Here is a 12,601-nt window from a genome sequence, read left to right as displayed (position 1 = left end):
AGTGCAGACATTTATTCTCATCTCATTGCAGATTGGCCAGTCTGGACCTAATACTGTGGCCACTTGTTTTAGATGTCCCAGCCAGGGGAATGATCATCCCTGCTTCCAACCTGTCTCACTCGTTCAGTGTTTTATGTATTTCTCTGAGATCGCCACTCATTTTCCTAATCCCCATGGAATACATGCCCAGTTGCCCCAAACGCTGCTCCGACAAAAAGCCTGTCATCCCAGAGATCAGCCTGGTCTCCCTTCGCTGCTCGACCTCAATGTCAGGTTTATCCTTTATTACCTGCTTTCTGCTCCTGCAATATTGTTTTCAGTGACTGGTATACGGGGAGGTCCAGATCCTTTTCAGCGTTACAGCTCCCCTCTTAGTGGGTTTGTATACACTGGTCAGCGTGCCAATGCCATTCCCAGTATTGACTTCTGGGTTCAGAACTCACTGCCCTGCATGGACCTCGGATCTCTGCGCAGAAGGAAACTAAAATGTAGCTTAAGTCACTTTATAGAGCAACGTTTTTCAACCAATCCCTTTTCAAATGGTAGGCTGCAAATCTATTGCCCCCAACAAAAGGCACATTTTCACCTCCACCCACATTGTTCTCCATCTGCCACGTATTTGCCCATTCACCCCACTTATCTCAGTCACCTTGGAGCTTTTTTACATCCTCCTCACCCATTCACAATCCTACATCCTTTAGTGCTGTCAGCAGGCTGGGATATATTGCAATTCATCCCTGCAACCAAATGTTTAATGTATGTTGTGAACCACTGGAGCACAAACACCGATCCCTGCGATATCTCAGCAGGCTTTTTCTGTTAAAATAAATCTTCAATTTATTTTACTTATTTCCCAATTGCCCTTGAGAAGGTGGTGGTGTGTTGCCTTTTTGAACTACAATCCACCTACTGTGTTTTGACCTCCAATGCCATTAGGGAGAGAATTCCAGGATTCTGATCCAACGACAATGAAAGAACGGTGATATATTTCCGACTCAGGATGGTGAATTGTTTGGAGGGGATCTTCCAGATCGTGGTGTTCCCTTATACCTGCTGCCCTTGTCTTTCTACATACACGTGGCTGTGAGTCGGGAAGATGGTGTCTGAGGATTTTTGGTGAATTATTTCAGTGCAACTTGTAGATAGTAAAAAACATTGCTGCTGCTGAGCGTTGATGGTGGAGCATTATGAATGAAGTGACGGTTTAACTGGTTGCTTTGTCCTGGATGGTATAAAGCTTATTGAGTATTGTTGGGGCTTCACTCATCCAGGCAAATTGGGAGTACTCTATCACACTTCTGACTTATGCATTGTAGATAACGGACATGCTTTTGGAAGTCAGGAAGTAAGTTACTTGCCACAGTATTCGTAGCTTCTGACCTGCTCTTGTAGTTACTGTGTTTATGTGGCAATTCCAGTGAGGTTCTAAGCAACGATTACCCCCCAAAATTTTGAAACTGGTGGATTCAGTGATGGTAACACCATTGAATGCCAAGGGGCAGGTGAGATTGTATTTTAGTGTTGATGGTTATAGTCTGGCATTTGTGTGGCATGAATATTACTTGCCACTTGTCAGCCTGGATACTGTCCAGATCTAGTTGCATTTGGACATGGACTACTTCAGTATCTGAGGAGCCACAAATGTTGCTGAACATTGCGCAATCATTGGTGAACATCCCCACTTCTGGCATTACAAGAGAGAGATGGTCATTGATAAAGCAGCTGAAGACGTTTGGGCCTAGGCCACTGCCCGAGGGACTCCTACATAGATGCCCTTGAGCGGAGTTGACTGACCTTCATCAACCATGACCATCTTCCTACGTGTCAGGTATGATTTTAACCAGCGTGGAGTTTGCCCCTGATGCCCATTGATTCCCGTTTTGTTAAGGCCCCTTAATCCCACACTTCGTCGAAGGAAGCCTTGTTTTAAAGGGCTGTCACTCTCCCCCAACTTCTGGAATTCAGCTCTTTAGTCCATGTTTGAACCAAGGTAATGAGATCAGGAGCTGAGTGGCACTGGTAGAGCCCAAACTGGACGTCATTGACCAGGTTATTGCTGAGCGGGTGCTGCTTGAAAGCACCTTCCATCACATTACTGATGATCGAGTGTAGACTGATGGGGTGGTAATTGCCGGATTGAATGTGTTCTGCGTTTTATGTATTGGAGATGCTTGCAGTAATTTTCCACATAATCGGGTAAATGTTGTGGTAACGGTATTGGAACAACTTGGCTCGGGCAGTGAAATATTCTGGAGTACAAGTATTCAGTACTATTGCCAGAATGTTGTCAACATTTGTACCCTTTGGAATATCCAGTGTCTTCAACCATTTCTGGATATCGCGTGGACTGAATTGAATTGGTCGATGACTAGTAACTGAATTGCTGAGCAACACTGGAGGAGGTCGAGGTGGATCGTCGAATCAGCATTTCTAACTGAAAATTGTTGCGAATGCATCAGCCTTATCTTTTGCACTGAAGTGCTGGGCTTTTCCATCATTAAGTTTGGGGATACCTGTGGAACCTCTTCCGCCAGTGACTTGTTTAATTGTCCCTAACGTTTCTCGACTAGATGTGGAAGGACTGCAGAGCTAAGATCTGAACCGTTGTTTGTGGGATCACTTAGCTCTGTCTATCACTTACTGCTTATGATGTTTGGCACACACGGAGTCGGGTTTGGTGGCTTCACCAGGCAGTCACCTCATTTTCAGTTATGCCTAGTGCTCCTCCTGCCATCCTGCACATTCCATTGAACCAGGGTTGATCCTTTGGCTTGATGGTAATTTTTGCGAAGGGGATATGCCAGGCCATGAGGTTGCAGTTGAATACAATTCTGCTGCTTTTGATGACCCACAACACGTTATGGACACCCAGACCTGACCCTGTCCAGCTGTTACATCCTTTCGAACCTGGACAGCTCGATCAGAAATGTTGCTGATGAGCCACTCTTGATGGTGAATATTGATTCCCCCCCCCCCCCCGAGTACATTTTGAGCCCATGCCACCCTCAGTGCATCCTCCAATTGTTGATCAGCATGGAGGAGTACTGACTCATCAGTTGAGAGAGGCTGGTACATGGTAATCAGCAGGAGGTTTCCTTTCCCATGTGTAAACTAAAGCCATGAGTCTTCATGGGATACAGAGTCACTGTTGAGGAACCCCAGAGCAATTCCCTACCAACTGTATCCCACTGTGCCACCACTTCTACTGTGTCTGTCCTATTGGTGAGACAGGAGATATATGGGGAAGATGATGGAGTGTGTGGGACATAGTCATACTCACAGAATCATACCTTGCAGACAATGTCAGGCTGTTGCTTAATGAGTCTGTTTATGTCTATTCACTGCTTCCTGCCAGCTGTCCCATTCTAGAAACATGGCAATATATTCGCTCAATCCACTCAGATTTAATTTTGCAAACTGGGGTTGGAGCTTTACCAAAACTTTTCAAAAATCCAAATTATTACATCCATTGCTTCTCTTTCATTTGTCTCCCAGTCTGTTTCTCAAACATAATTCCCATTTCATAAATCTATGTTAGAGCTGTCTATAACATTATTTTCAGTCCCAATATTTTTTTCTAAACTTACTATGTTCTATGTTCCATGTACTATATCATTTTTCCACACAAGACTTGGTTTTCCTGGTATTGTTTGAAAGTTCTGTGAAGACAGAACTGAAGGAATGGCTTCATAGTTCTGCCATTTCCCTGTTCCCCATTCTCCATTCTCTGGTTTCAAACTGTAAGGAAACTGTACTTGTTTTCTATATTTCTCACACTGACATGATTTAACAAGTTATTACAGTTAACTCTTATAATCCTTGTGAATATACAGTTCAGAAAGCCATCAATTCCTGCCTTAAGCTGCTCAATAATTGACCTTCCACACCATACTCTCACAGGAGAATAGACTCTGTGCCAACAGGAATACAGCACGATGTATATTCGTCCCACTTTCCAACACCAGGCCCATAGCCGGGAATGTTATGACACTTCCAAGTGCTTGTCCAAGTACTTTTTAATGGTTGTGATGTTACCCGTGATAATTCCCCTCTCAGGAAGTGCATCCCAGACCCCAACACCCTCTGGGTGAAAACAAATATTTAAATCCTCTCTGAATCTCAAACCCTTCACTCTAAAAGTGTGCTTCCTTCTTCTTGACTCTCTGACTAAAAGGAACAGCTTCTGTCTATCCATCCATATCCATGCCCCTCGTAATCCTCTCCTAATGAATCACATCTCCCTCAGATTTCTCTGTTCCAAAGTAAACAACCCGGGCTTATCCAGCCTCTCTCCATAGCTAATATGCTCCATCCCAGGGAACATCCTGGTGAATCTCCTCTGCACACCCTCCAATTCGATCACATCCTTCCTGTAATGTGGCTCCCAGAACTACTTACAGTATTCCATTTTGGCCGAACCAAAGCCCTGTATACATCTTATAATCTACGCCCTGATTAGGAAACGCTACACCCACGGTCCAATTCTTAACTATTACATTATCCCGCCCAGTCACATTCAGGGGTGTGTGGAGAAGCACCCGCTGAGCTTCCTAGTTTTCTGTCATTTATTGAGTACTTCGCTGACTGGTTCCTTCTTCCAAAGTGCATCATCTCATATTTATCAGGGTTACATTCTCTCTGCCATTTACCTGCCCATCTGACCATTCCATCTGTATCTTCCTGTAACATAAGGCTTTTCGCCTCACTGCCAACCACCCGGCCAATCTTTGTCAAATATACACTTACTTATTACAACTCCCACACTCTTCACCCAGCCCCCTCCAGATTACCCATAATTCCCCCTCCTATACTTTTTATGAATACCACAAATCATATGCGACACAGCACTGATCCCTGTGGTACAGGAGGAGACACAGTCACACAAACAGCCTTCGCCCACCATCCTCTGTCTCCTGCCACTAAGACAATTTTTATTTTAACTTATCAAGTTATCCTTCATATTGTGAGATTTTACTTTTTTTTCAGTTTCTCATGCTACAAAACTAAACAATCAACCTCCTCAAGCTAATTTCAATCAAATCCATTACATGTGACTTCCTTCTGATAAAGTCATGATGATTATCCCTAATCAAACTTTGCCACTCTGATTGGAGTTCAACTTTCACCTTACCTAATTTCTCCTACATTGATCTAATAAGAAGATTAGTGATCTCCCTGGCAGTGATTTAATACTCGATCGTCTATAATTCCCTGGTCTATCTCTCTAACCCTTACTGTGAAGTGGAATCGTATTAGAAGTTCTCCAGTTCTCTGGCACCTGCCCTATGTCAGATTCTAATGAAACATTTCAGTCAGGGTCTTTCCTCCCTTAACCACAACAGCTTCCTGTGATACAACTCATCCAGACATGGAGATTAGTCCAAATTTATACCAAACAAAGCATCACACCCCTGGTCGTATTTTAGGTTAATCTATTCAAGAATTTCCCAGTCCATCTTCTCGAATTGTGTACCTTCCTCTTCATTCTGCCAAGTAAAATAGATGTGAAGGTCTCATGTCACAATCTATCAATATTCTCCAGCTTGACACACAGATTGTCCACTTTGGTTTCTAATGGACATTAACTGTTTGCTGATTATTCCTGTCGATTTGTCCCCGTAGAATATCGTGGGATTCTCCCTGATCTCGCCTACTTGTACTTCTCCATGTCCCTCTATTATTCAGTCCCCTCTATGTCTCTAAGTTTCACTGCAATCATCTCTCATATTTTGAAACTCGAGATCACTGGCTGAGTTTCCCCATCAGGCAATCTTGCCATTTTAGGGATTAATTTGCAGAATACCTTTTGCAGTTCCTCTGTAGTCAGTATATTCTATCTTAGATTGGGACTCCAAACATTACACAATACTCTAAGTTTAGTCTCACCAACACTCAATACAACTGCTGCACGACATCCTTTATATTCCAATTACATTCATATAAATGTAAACCTATTTTTTACTTTCCTATTTGCATATGTTCTTCCCAATACCTCTCGCTTTAACTTTTTTCATGAGCTTCCTGTGTGAGTTGTTTGAAAAATACTCCTGAATATCCAACTATACGTTATCCATTGGTTCGTCATTGACAATGTCCACAAGAATCATCTTCAAATCATTCCAAACAAATGTTTGCCACTTCTGGTTTTCCTATCATCGATGCATTATCATACTCCCCAGGGGTTTGAGGCTTTGTTTGGTATAAATATCTAGTAGCATGTTCTTTGTAATCGAGTCCAACAGATACCCGACTGTGGATGACAAGTTACTGGTCTGTAGTTCACCAGTCTCCATCTTCATCCTTTCTTAAACTGTTGGATAATATTTATAACCTTTACCTTATCCAGATTGGCTAAATGCCTTTTGGGAATGTTTTGGAAAATAACGTGAAAATCCACAATGCAATCAATATGTCTATTGTTGCTTCCTCTGAAATTCTTGTATGAAGTACATCTGGTCTGTCAGATATATCAAAACTCATTCCAGCTATCTTTTCAAAGATGACCTTAACACTGATAAGAATGATCTTAGACTTTACTTACATAAGTCCCATGGTCACTTGGTAATTTCTGGGAGAATGTTTGGACATTCGTCCATGAAGACCGACATAAATAAACTGTTTCTTTCCCCTGAGATTTCTCTGTTCTCTACAATAAATTATCCTGTCTGCACACCGACTGTTCCACATTTGACCTTGTCTTTTTATTTTTGTTTTATAAATTGATAGACGCTTTTTAGCAGTATTTATGTTTTTCTTTAGTTGGCATGCTTTTTCTTATTTTTAATTTTCTTCTCAGTTTCGTGGTTATCCTTTGCTGGATCCTACATTTCTCTGAATCCACTGGCATAGTACAACACTTGGCATTTTTTTTAAGCTGCTTCTTTTGATCTAACAGGTAGATGAAGGTGAGGCTGAAAGTGATAGGTCGGAGAGTATGGTGGACCAGATTGATGGGAAGGAAGATGAACAAATAGGAACGTCCAAAAATGTGGGGGTGTGGTGGTGTTGAGTTGGAAGTTTGGACTCGGATAAGGTGGAGTTAGAGGAAATTAGGAAAATGGTGAAATCTACATTAATCCCCTGTGTTTACAGGGTCTCAAGGCAGAAGACAAGGCTTTCTTCATTAATGCTTCGGGTGGTTAGGGTATGGCGATGAAGGAGGCCCAGGATCCTCATATCCATGGCAGAGTGGAAAGGGGAGTTATAGTGTTCAGCCACAAGGTGGTGGAGTTGGTCAATGTGGCTTTCCCAGATATGTTCTCTGAAATGATCCACCTGCCTCGCCAATGTAGAGAAGACCACACTGGGTTTAATGGATGCAGTAGATGAGGCGTTCTGTCTCCCTTTGCTTCTCATAATTATCTCTCAGCCCCCTTGGCCAATAAGCTTCATTCCTGATGAAGGGCTGATGCCAGAACATCGATTTATCTGCTCTTAGTATGCTGCCTGCCTGTGCTTTTCCAGCACCGCACACTTCGACTCTAATTTCCAGCATCTGTAGTCCCCACTTTCTCCTCACACCTTCATGGTTTGCATGACTCAGATTTATAACGGTTACTTCAAATAAAACAAAAACTCTCGTGTACTCAAACAGCACAAAAGAAAACCAATACATTGTGGTCACTGTTCCCAAAAGGTCCTTTCCAGCAAAATTGTCAATTATCTTTTCTGATCACCCAATACCAATTCCTAAATAACCTGATCTCGAGCTTGGTGCTCGACATACTGTTAATGCAAACCATCTCACACGTGGTCATGAAATCCATTTTTCCCAGCATAAGCATTCAGTTGGGTTAACACAGTTCAGATATTATTTAAACAGTACATTATTACTGCAATACTCACAAACTTGTCTCTCTCATTTCCCTGTTTTATAACATGCCCAACATTTGTATTGCAGTTTTCACTTTGATATATAACTCCCATAAATGTTTCCTTCTCATTGCTGCTTTTATGCTGGACTTTATTAGATTCTGTAGAATCTGAACGACGTGGTTTCTGGGGAGATTAATGTTAGTGATCATCCCGCCACATCATTTATGCTCTTCCTAAGCGCCATTGTGACATTTTCTCCAGATCTCCTGTTATGCTGGTGGGGTAGAGAAGGACGATGATCTTTCAACAATGCTGTGTATTTCCACAGCCAGCTGAGACTGCTCTAACCTGGGTGGGAACCTTACAGCAGGCTGGTAAAGTGTTCCTGCTGCTGTACAGGCTCGTCGTGAGATCAAATCAGGAGTCATGTGTACAGAATTAATTTCCTCACTGAGAAAAGGATATTGTTGCATTGGAAGCAATTCTGAGATGTTTTCCCCAAGTGATTCCTGTAATGAAGGTGTTACCCCATAAGGAAATGATGATTAGGTTGAGTTTAGAACAATGAAAGATGATCATTTTTTACATCGAACAAGGAGTTAGCAATAGAAGCCAATTACACAACAAATGGAGGAATCCATTCCACTTCTCCAGCTTGTTAGACAGGAACAGCAGAAGGATATTCACGCCTTCGACACCATTACACCAGAACAGGTTGAGGCTGTTTAGCCCCTGGAGCCTGATCTAAGGTTACAGGAGGTGGCCAGTCAGCCCCTCAAGTCAAAACACTGGACCCAGAGTAGGCCATGCTGCACCAGTATCCTGTTACACAGCAACAGGATCAGTCCATTCAGCCTCCTGAAGTCTGATACACAGGAACTGGAAGAGGCCACACAGTCACTGGAGAATTGTTACACTGGGATAACAGGAGGTCATTCAGGCCCTCCGATCCTTTATAAGGGAATTGGATAAGGATACAAACTATCTGAGACTTTTTTATAGAGAAAGGTGGAAGCAATTCGAACACGTGTCTGTTGCATGTGAACAGGAGAGACAAATCACTCCCTCGGTCGCATCTCTGGGATGCATGAAGAAACCATTCAGTATCTCCAGCCTGTTATGAAAGAATATGAGAAGACCCATCATCCCCTCAAAATGTTACACAGCAACAGGAAGATTCCATAATCCCCAACCTTCTTACGCATCATTAGAAGGAGGACATCCTGACCATGGAGATGATAATATCGAAACACCAGAAAGACGTCTGCCCATCGAGTTTGTACACCAGCAGGATGATGAGTCCATTCATCCACGCATGCCTCTGACACAACAATTGGAGCAGATCCCTTAAAAACGTGTGCCCATTAAACAGGAATTCAAAGAAAACGTAAAGGTTTTCGAAAGGGAAGAACTGTATACATTATGGAGTAAAACGTAACGATAAAACTATTGCAACTTAAGGCAAATTATTGGAATCCACTGTTTAAGACATTTGCAAAGTTAAACTACAATCCATCAGAGTCAACACGGTTTTACAAAGGATAAATCGAGTTTGAATTGTGTGCCTGATTTACTTAAACAAAATGGATAGTCGGAACCGTGGATATGGAATATATCTGGTCTTCCTGAAGCTTCAGATGTATTGTTTCTCTGAAGAGTAAGTGGTAAGATCAGGCAACATCGGTTTAGTAGTAATTTATTAGCTTGGATGGAGAATTAGTTAACCAACAAAATGTAGTCAGATGGTATAAACGTGTAATTTTCTTGATGCGACATGTGAGGTGCCATAGGTTTTAGTTCTCATGCCTCAACTATTTGCGTTTGATGTTATTACTCGGTTGACTGGATAGAAAATACTATTGCCACATTTTCAGATGACAATAACATTGATGGGAAATTACTTCGGAATGAAAATGCAAGAGACTTAAAAATAAATATGGATAGGTTGAGTGAATTGGCCCAAATTTGGCAATGAAAATTAAAGTGGATAAATATGGGGTTATTCAAATTGCCCAGCGCAATAGAAAGGCAAATCATGATCTACATGGAGAGAAACTTCAAAGTGTTTAGGAGCAGAGGGATATTGGTGTCCACTTGCATATCACAGAAAACCTGCATGCGGGGTACTGCAAGTAATGAGAAATGCAAGTATAATCTCAGTGTTTATTTAGGAAATGACAGAGTAGAAAGGTAGGGTGTGTTGCTGTAGCTATGCAAGGCATTCGCGAGGCTGCAACTGGAGTACAGTTTGGGTGCGCTGACTTGTGGAAGGATGCATTTGCATTGGAGACAATTCAGAACAGGTTCATTAGATTTAGTCCAGAGATGAAATATTTGTCTAAAGAAGAGAAATTGAGCAGTTCAGGCCTACATTCTCAAGTTTATAAGAATGAAAGGACATCTCATGGAGGTCTGTAAAATGCAATTGGTAGTGTACATGTGGAAAGGATATATTTTCATGTGGTGCACTCTACAGGAAGAGACCAGAGGTTTAGGATGGAGAGCCAGCAGAAAAGTGGAACTGAGGCCGTGATGACATCAGCCACGATTGTATTCAATAGCGGATCAGAGATGACATCAACCATGATTGTATTCAATGGTGGAGCATAGATGACATCAGCCATGATTGAATTCAATGGCACAACAGAGATGACATCAGCCATGATTGTATTCAATAGCGGAGCAGAGATGACATCAGCCATGATTGTATTCATTGGTGCTGCAGAGATGACATCAGTCATGACTGTATTCCATAGCGGAGCAGAGATGACATCAGCCATGATTGTACTCAATAGCGGAGCAGAGATAACATCAGCCATGATTGCATTCAATGGCGGAGAAGAGATGACATCATCCATGATTGCACTGAACGGCGGAGCAGAGATGATATCAGCCATGATTGTACTCAATAACAGAAACGATATCAGCCATGATTGTATTCAAAAGTGGAGTAAAGATGACACCAGCCATGATTGTATTCAATGGTGGAATAGAGATGACATCAGCCATGATTGTATTCAATAGCGGGGCAGAGATGACATCAGCCATGATTGTATTCAATTGCGGAGCAGAGATGACATCAGCCATGATTGTATTCAATGGTGAAGCAGAGATGACATCAGCCATGATTGTATTCAATAGCGGGGCAGAGATGACATCAGCCATGATTTTATACAATGGTAGAGCAGAGATGCCATCAGCCATGATTGTATTCAATGGTGTAGCAGAGATGCCATCAGCCATGATTGTATTCAATGGTGTAGCAGAGATGCCATCAGCCATGATTGTATTCAATGGTGAAGCAGAGATGACATCAGCCATGATTGTATTCAATAGCGGAGCAGGGATGACATCAGCCATGATTGTATTCAATGGTGCAGCAGAGATGACATTAGCCATGATCGTATTCAATGGTAGAGCAGAGATGATATCAGCCATGACTGTGTTGAATGGTAGAGCAGAGGTAACATTAGACATGATTGTATTCAGTGGCGGAGCAGAGAGGACATCAGCCATGATTGTATTCAATGGCGGAGCATAGATGACATCTGCCATGATTGTATTCAATGGTGCATTGGAGATGGCATTAGCCACGATTGTATTCAATGGCGGAGCAGAGATGGCGTCAGCCATGATTGTATTCAATGGCGAAGCAGATATGATATTAGCCATGATTGTAGTCAATAGTGCAGCCGAGATTACATCAACCATGATTTTATGCAATGGTAGAGCAGACATGACATTAGCCATGATTGTATTTCATGGCAGAGCATAGATGACATTCGCATGATTGTCTTCAATGGTGCAGCAGAGATTATATTAGCCATGATTGTATTCAATAGCGTAGCAGAGGTGATATCAGCCATGATTGTATTCAATAGTGGAGCAGAGATGACATCAGCCATGATTGTATTCATTGGTGGAGCAGAGATGACATCAGTCATGACTGTATTCCATAGCGGAGCAGAGATGACATCAGCCATGATTGAATTCAATAGCGGAGCAGAGATGACATCAGCCATGATTGTATTCATTGGTGGAGCAGAGATGACATCAGTCATGACTGTATTCCATAGCGGAGCAGAGATGACATCAGCCATGATTGTACTGAATAGCGGAGCAGAGATGACATCAGCCATGATTGCATTCAATGGCGGAGAAGAGATGACATCAGCCATGATTGCACTGAACGGCGGAGCAGAGATGACATCAGCCATGATTGTACTCAATAACAGAGACGATATCAGCCATGATTGTATTCAAAAGCGGAGTAAAGATGACACCAGCCATGATTGTATTCAATGGTGGAATAGAGATGACATCAGCCATGATTGTATTCAATAGCGGAGCAGGGATGACATCAGCCATGATTGCATTCAATGGTGCAGCAGAGATGACATTAGCCATGATCGTATTCAATGGTAGAGCAGAGATTATATCAGCCATGACTGTGTTGAATGGTAGAGCAGAGGTAACATTAGCCATGATTGTATTCAGTGGCGGAGCAGAGAGGACATCAGCCATGATTGTATTCAATGGCGGAGCATAGATGACATCTGCCATGATTGTATTCAATGGTGCATTGGAGATGGCATTAGCCACGAATGTATTCAATGGCAGAGCAGAGATGGCATCAGCCATGATTGTATTCAATGGCGAAACAGAGATGATATTAGCCATGATTGTAGTCAATAGTGCAGCCGAGATTACATCAAACATGATTTTATGCAATGGTAGAGCAGACATGACATTAGCCATGATTGTATTTCATGGCAGAGCATAGATG

Source organism: Chiloscyllium plagiosum, unplaced genomic scaffold (genome assembly GCF_037043375.1).
Source record: "Chiloscyllium plagiosum isolate Xiang-an unplaced genomic scaffold, Cpla_swu_hap1 HiC_scaffold_48, whole genome shotgun sequence".
NCBI classification, from domain to species: Eukaryota; Metazoa; Chordata; class Chondrichthyes; order Orectolobiformes; family Hemiscylliidae; genus Chiloscyllium; species Chiloscyllium plagiosum.
This window is presented reverse-complemented; position numbering follows the sequence as displayed.